The 6720-nt window shown below is 32.8% G+C and overlaps 1 long non-coding RNA gene across 1 annotated transcript; it reads right to left on the minus strand.

Annotated features, from left to right (window-relative positions):
- Positions 1-253: 253 nt before the first annotated feature.
- LOC114271635 (uncharacterized) lies at positions 254-4463 on the minus strand. Its single transcript, XR_003632377.2, has 2 exons — positions 3903-4463; positions 254-579 (listed from the first exon to the last, which is right to left on the minus strand). It is a non-coding gene; the product is annotated as an uncharacterized LOC114271635 (long non-coding RNA).
- Positions 4464-6720: the final 2257 nt, after the last annotated feature.

Consider the following 6720-nt stretch of genomic DNA (forward strand, 5'->3'; position numbering starts at 1 on the left):
AGAGGAAGTTTTTGAACCTTACATCCCGCCCTGGGGAGGTGAACAATAAAGAAGGAAAAGCAAAACAAACCAAAAAATAATCTTGAGAAATGTTAAGTTCATGTAAAAAGTGAGGGGAAAAAAGGCCACCTGCAATACTGACTGGTATTGGATGGATTCACACAATGGCTAAAATAAGGCTATGAAAAACGTCGAAGATGATTATGCAATAATAGTACAGCAAAGCACCACATAAACAAACAACACTATCAACTTCAATTCTGAATATAATTCCATTATAAAGCACTTGCAGAAAAATTAATATGCCCAAAAATCCACACAACTGATGTTCTGAGGATGTTCTCCCCAAAGAGTTCTTTAGAAACATAAATATTGACACAAAAATACCACATTGTTCTCGAAACATCCAAAAAAATGAAGTACTTGAATAGATAGGAAAGTACGGAGAATGTAGATTCTAGTCATTAGATAAACAATAATTAAAGCATCATCTACATGAGCATCAGGAACTTCATACAAAATCACCAGTCCAAAACTTTCAGTTCGATGAATCACTAGAGTCCAAAACGTTTGATGAATCTGCGCAATGAAAGTGTAAAATCATTATAAAAATAAATAAATAAAAATCTCATCATAAGAAGAAAATATTTCAAGTACAAAACCAACAATTACAAACTGAGGCTGAAACTGCATACCCTGTATTACATCCGTTGTCTATCCAACCAGGATGGGGGCACAATAATTTTCATAACAAAAAAAGGACTAATGACAATAAAAATAAAAAAGGGGACACAAAAGAAGAGTTTTAATATTTAACATGGTGGAGATGACTAAATTGAATTTGACGTAGGAACATACTTCAAAACAACAATCTAACTTTTTTTTGGGATAAGTAAATCAACAGTCCAAACATATATATAGAATAAACAATTTCTCAGCCTATAGAAATATTGCACAAAATTTGTCCAATAGTGACTAGCTTCAATTTATTTACTACACATAAGAGCAATATTTCCATCCCATATAGCAAAATTAGAACAAGAATAAATTGCAATGCTAGTGGACTTTATAATATTAACAGTTTAAATAACACTAAGGCAAGTCACTCATCAGTAAGATTGAAGGATCTCAGATCATCATTGCCTTATGCATTAACCTAAAACAATAGATGCATAACAAAAATACGGACATACCTACCATCCAATTTGAAAACAAACAAACACATACACACTATTCTAAACACTCACTCTTCTAAGATCATAAACCATGATCATCAAACAATACATTAACCTCCATTGGTATCTCCAACCCATTGTCTATAAGAACAAAACTTAACACCATAAACTCCGCAGGATGAACTCATCTTACACACACCTTTATAGCACAAGGAATCATCTATGTTACATAGACTCAAGCATGAGCATTGGTGTGGGTGATCTCCACACATGGTATGAGCCTTTAAACTTACAATACATTGATATGATCCAAAACTAGCAGCAGATTGGTGAATACATAATGACTAGCATTCCAATACCGCACGCCATTACCCTTTTCTTATCTAGTGCACGCACATTGAATCATAGATTCACAATGTCATCAGTAAGTACAGCTTCATCACATGTCATCCACACCTTCACTCAACACCCACTTGCCCAAAACTATGAGAATAAAAAACATCACAACATGACCGACAAAAACCAAAACCAGCAACTACTAAAGATCCCAAACGAAAGAATAAAGTGATCCACAGATTCTTCTGCATTCCTGAACATGTGTAACAATTCAAAAGCAAGACTCTTTACAAAAGTATTAATATTCTGTGTGTTTAGTTTATCTTCATTCATCATTTCTAGTACTTGGTTCTTAGAGCCCTAGTTCTCGGTTGAAGTGGATTGATATTTTCCACTTTTAAGGCAATAAAATGAATCTTTGCATAAGCTCTCAGAAAAAGAAGCAACACCAAATGATTATCAATTCATAATTGAAATCAAGTTTTTTTTTTTTGGTTGGCACTGGAGTGTCCGGATCAAAACTTGACTAATCCCTAAGGGTGCACAAACCCTTCCCCCGCAGTCTTCCAAATAGTTTCTGCTAGGAGGGGATTATAAGTAGATAGAATAAAATTCTTCAAGAAAATTAGCCACTTCTGCCCCCTCCGTTTCATCATATTCACTCCTCTCTCAGAACATAGAAGCTCAAAAAATTCACCACTACCGCCAATTGCAATCTTAAACCTCAAGCAAGGGGAATCCATGCATCATATAGCATGACAAAATCTCACTTTTAAAGCCACTATCAACCAAATAACTTTAGAAATTTATCCAACCTTCCCTTATTTTCCACCAATTATATTTGGATTTTCTACAACAATCAACACTAGCGGTGCAACTTGGGCGGGTTCGGTCGGGTTGGGAGGTTGTCCAAATCCAACCCAAATTGTGCTGAGATCTGCCTAGGCCCGCCCAAGCACGAATTGTAACCCGAGGTTGCCTGTCCAAACCCGGCCCGAGTTAAACACGAATTGTCTGAATTGCCCTTTCTTTTTTTTTTTTCAGCTACATTGTTAAATTATTAAAATTTGACTCTATTTACATTTTTTTATATATATAGAAAATCATTAATACCATCAAAACAAATAATTTATATAATGTAAGAGAGATGTCGCTATAGTAGCCTTTACAATTTATGAGTGAAAATAAAAAAAAAGTAAGATTTTATGTTATTTGTATATATAATATATATTCAATATGATTTAATAATCTAAATTACTTTAATATCATGTAATGGCTAATAATTTATATATATATATATATATATATATATATATATATATATATATTTAATATTTTTATATATTTATATATGTATAATTCTGGTTTCGGGTTGCTCGCATTGTTTGATGTCTTTGCCAAGCCCGTCCAAATTTAATTCGAGTTTTAAAATATTTGCCCAAGTCCGTACCAAATTTGAAAATATATTGTCCAAACTCTAAAAATTCGGACTGGGTTCGGGTTGCTCGAGTTGAGCCCGCCCAAGTTGCATCCCTAATCAACACAAGGAGGGGAAAAAAAGGATAATTAAAATAAAAAAAAGAAAAAGAAAAAAAAGTAGTCGTGACATTTATACCAATGAAATTGTGAAAAAATGGTTTACCTTACTTAAGTATTATATTATCCCATATGACTAGCCTATCCCACCCATATGCATCTTCAAGTGAACTGTGACGTAGTAAATCAAACCAATCTTTTACCTCCATACGTTTAAAAAAAAAAAAAAAAAAAAAAAAAAAAAAAACAACAACAACAACAACAAAATCCAAGTATCTATCATAAATTAACAATCTATGGCTCAAGTTTAACAATAAACTCCATTCCTCCATCCCTTCAGGATAACTAAGTGCCTCTCAAATTGGCAAACCCACTAAACTCCACGCGTATTAATATATAGCTAAAACCACCACCCTAAACTATCTAACAGCAACATAGGTTTAAAGTAAGCCCTAAATCATATGCCAACATTTGTCCGATGATGCCAAAATAATTTGAGGCTTTGATATTTTAGAGCATCACAATGACAAGCTTCCAACTAACACATTGAGTGTTTGTGGCTGGTATTCATATGATAAATATAAGTTAACTAGCCATTTAGATAGTGTGCTATAAATTCATGCCTCTTTATGTGAAGTCGTTAATCTTTATATCATGCAGCATCAATAAGCGAAAATCAGTTATTTGCATATACTAACACTTTCTATCCAATCTTTGCTTCTTTTTTTTTTTTTTCTTTTCTTTTATATATCAAAACCAAGCAAAATAGGTTAAAATTTTGTATATAAGCACCAAGTAAAACATCACAAAAAAGAAAAATATCGAGCAGTTAAATATATCTTATTTTGTTCTTACCTAAAGACAGCCACCTAAAGCTGTGGGTGGCTGGTGCTCATTGTTCAACAGTTCATCCAAAAAAGCATGCCGCCCCTCCCTGATGGTCGCATGCACCTTGAATAATACTTGAACACCATCATCATCAAACCTGCAGCGTTCTATCTCACCGTACTTTTCAGATACTGAATTCAAAATCATCCTATTAGTCATGAAATAGGGGCCAATGCGGTAAGCTGCGATATGTCAAAGAGTCGGATCAATCTCAGCGTGCTTGTAGAGGCTCGCTAGTATAGTTGGGGTTTTCATTAGTCCTTCCTTCAAACCAGGTTGTAAGTCCCTAACGCTTCCAGAAGCTTCTCGAGAGGCTCCTCTTCTTCTTCAGTAGAGGAGGTGGTGGCGTACTGATTTTCTGGTAACTTATATTCATATCTCGATACGCCGGGCAATTGCAACCAGCGGGAAGGATTGGGGAAGCGCCAAACAGAGCGCAGTATGCACCTGACATAGATGTCGCCGATCCTATGGGATGGCTGCTTCGCTGCCTCCCACGCGGCCTTTCGCTGCTTAAAGGTAATGTAGGGCCATTTCCCAATATAAGCCATTTTTGTATCGTATTTCCAAAACTAGGCCAACTTGTGACGGAATTCCAAAACTAAGTTAAAACGCTATTACTATTCGCGCTTTCACTGTTAGGAGCGTAAAGGTAGGTGAACAGTAAAATCGCTATTACAAATAGCGACTTTGATTAATAAGTCGCTATTACAAATAGCGCTTCTAGGGTGTTAAAAACGCTTTTCCTAACAGCGCTTTTTTTAAAATAAAAACGCTATTCGTAATAGCGATTTTAAGAGAAAATTTTCCCCGGAAAAAACGCTATCTATAATAGCGATTTCAGTACAAATTTTTTTTGCCAAAAAACGCTATTTGTAATAGCGATTTCATTTAAATGAAATCGCTTTTTATATCAGCGTTTTCAAACTCCTCATATATACGAACAAACCCCCCCCCCCTCACCCCCCCCTCATTTGCATACTCAGACTTAGGTTTTTGGCTCTCTCTGCTCTCTGCTCTCGCTCGCTCTCCCTCTCTCTGCTCTCGCTCGCTCTCTCTCTCTCTGCTCTCGCTCCATCTCAGCTCGCTCTCGCTCTCTGTCTCTGCTCTCTGTCTCTCTCCGTGGTATGACATTAACCCTAATTTTATGTATTTACTTTTTGTGTTTGTTTTGTGTTGTATTTTTTTGTCAATGTTAGGGTTTTACTTGTGAATTATTAAATGTGTTAGGGTTTTTATCATTGTGGTTATGAAATTAGGGTTTGGAATTTTTTGGCATACGGGTTAGGGTTTTTCTGTCAATGTTAGGGTTTTGAAATGAAATTGAATTTTTTGGAATCATGGTTAGTTTTTGAATTTTTCTGAAATTTTTATTGGTTTATCAAAATAAAGTATTTTTAATTTGAAACATATACTGTCATTATATAATTTGTAAATAAAGTATTTTTATTTATTTGGTTTTTTATTTTTTGGAATAAATTGAAATGTTTTATTTTTTTTGTAATATTATAGCATCAATGGATTTTATTTTTTTTGGTTCTAATATTATAAAATTAATAGATTAAAATCTAATTGTAAGTGAAATTCAATAATCTATTTCAAAGAATTGTTTCAAGTTAAATGAGCTTCCAAATAAAGAAAGTAATATTATTTATATGATTTATAAATTTATATTTTATTTATAATGAAATATTAATGTTTTTTGTTTTTTTATTCAAGAGGATACTATCATTTTATTTTGTTATGTTTTTTTTTATAAATTAGTTAATTTCATTATTTCAAATGTGAGAACATTTTTGTCTATGTACAAAAATATCTAAGTTTCATCATATTTATTTCTATTTATGTTTTACATTCTCCTATACAAATGAAGATAGTTAAAATAGAAATCAAAGCATGTAAATGTCATTAATTTGGGAGAAATTGTAGAGGTCAAGACTCGAGACCTGCATTGTGATACCCAAGAGACAAAGGATTCATGTTTCTTTGGGACTATTTAGGGGTTTTGTTTATTGGGTTTTGAATGTGTTAGGATCACATATGGATGACCTACCCCAAAAAACAAATTAAATTAAAATTTTAAAAAAAAAATAGGAAAGTTTTGTCACATATGTATACTCTGATTAATTTAAGGCAGAGAGAATTACATGGAGGATCAAAATATTTTACATATCCTCATCTCTTGAAAACGTGATAAGATTCACTAAATGCTAGATTTAATATAATTTGATCATCCCAAAATTTCATGGACCGTTACAACAAAACCAAAATATTAATAGGGCTACCCAAAAATAAAATAAAAAATAAAATGAACATAAACAAATTTCAAGGTTTCAAGTCAAAGAAATAGTCATATAAGATAAAATAAGTTATTTGATTCATATAAGACAAAATGTTATATCTAAATCATAAATATTTTATTTTTTCTCTCATAAAAGTCAAAAAAACATATCACTAACGACATTTTTTAGCCCCAAATTAAATAGTCAAAAAATCGACTCATATCCAAACAAACCCTTTTTGTCAAAAAATCGACTCATATCAAAAAATCGACTCAGATCTCAATCTTGATTTTTTTGTTGGAATGCAGTAAATGACAACACCCTAAGATTATGTTTCTTTATCTTGACAAAAAGAAAATGAGGTGAATTTATTTATTTCTCTTGGTAAATCCAAGGCTCGGGTACAACATTAAATGACCACATTAACTTAATTCACAAGTCTTTTAATAGGTGTACCAAAAACTTGAAATCAAATCTAACCTTCAGCCGAAAAAAAAGAAAAA

Source organism: Camellia sinensis, chromosome 13 (assembly GCF_055761805.1).
Source record: "Camellia sinensis isolate YWXY chromosome 13, ASM5576180v1, whole genome shotgun sequence".
NCBI classification, from domain to species: domain Eukaryota; kingdom Viridiplantae; phylum Streptophyta; class Magnoliopsida; order Ericales; family Theaceae; genus Camellia; species Camellia sinensis.